The sequence below is a fragment of the Pseudorca crassidens genome, chromosome 5, assembly GCF_039906515.1.
Source record: "Pseudorca crassidens isolate mPseCra1 chromosome 5, mPseCra1.hap1, whole genome shotgun sequence".
Classification (NCBI taxonomy): Eukaryota; Metazoa; Chordata; class Mammalia; order Artiodactyla; family Delphinidae; genus Pseudorca; species Pseudorca crassidens.
Genome location: NC_090300.1, coordinates 81,969,631 through 81,970,648, shown reverse-complemented (window position 1 = coordinate 81,970,648; position 1,018 = coordinate 81,969,631). Strand labels below are relative to the sequence as shown.

At 42.9% G+C, this 1,018-nt stretch overlaps 1 pseudogene; it reads left to right on the top strand.

Annotated features, from left to right (window-relative positions):
• The first annotated feature begins 250 nt into the window (after positions 1–250).
• On the top strand, positions 251–803 carry LOC137224502 (large ribosomal subunit protein uL22-like; annotated as a pseudogene).
• The last annotated feature ends 215 nt before the right edge of the window (positions 804–1,018 follow it).

Below are 1,018 nucleotides of genomic sequence, written 5' to 3'. Positions count from 1 at the left end.
ATCCCCCAAATGTGGATCCTGGGAAATGCTGATTGAATGTGGTTCTCTTGGATTCAGTTGCTTGAACAACTGTCTAATTACTTGAAGCCACAGAAATGAACAGACCTTAAATTAGGCAGGGCCAATGAGTGAGGTGGCAAAATGTGAAACGAGGGGAAAAAAAGGTCTGTTTCTGCCGTGGACAGTCTAGAATTTGATTAAAAGTGGACTTTCCCTTTTAAGGGACAGCAGCCTGAGGTGACCTCTAAAAATGGTTCACTATTCACCTGACCCAGAAAACCCCACAAAACCATGGAAGTCAAGATGTTCAAATCTTCATGTTCACTTTAAGAACACTCGTGAAACTGCCCAGGCCATTAAGGGTATGCATATCCAAAAAGCCACCAAGTATGTGAAGGATGTCACTTCAAAGAAGCAATGTGTGCCATTCCGTCGTTACAATGGTGGAGCTGGTAGGTGTGCCCAGGCCAAACAGTGGGGCTGGACGCAGGGTCGGTGACCCAAAAAGAGTGCTGAATTTTTACTGCACATGCTCAAAAATGCAGAGAGTAATGCTGAACTTAAGGGCTTAGACGTAGATTCTCTGGTCATTGAGCACATCCAGGTGAACAAAGCCGCCAAGATGCGGCACTGGACTTACAGAGATCATGGTTGGATCAACCCATACATGAGCTCTCTCTGCCACATTGAGATGATCCTTACAGAAAAAGAAGTTTGTTCCTAAACCAGAAGAGGACGTTGCACAGAAGAAAAAGATATGCTAGAAGAAACTGAAGAAACAAAAACTTATGGCCTGGGAATAAATGCCACAAAAAATAAATGCAAATAAAAGTAAAAAAAGTGGACATTCCATCTCTGTGACCTTCGGCAATATATCTAAGCTCTGTGAGCCTCAGTTTTCACTGGTGGCTATCCCTTTGCTATCTATAAATCTGAGGTAATGTTTCCTCCGAAGGGTAGTTGTCAGGTTTAAATGGACTATATATGGAAAGTGCTTAACACAGTGCTTAGCATATGG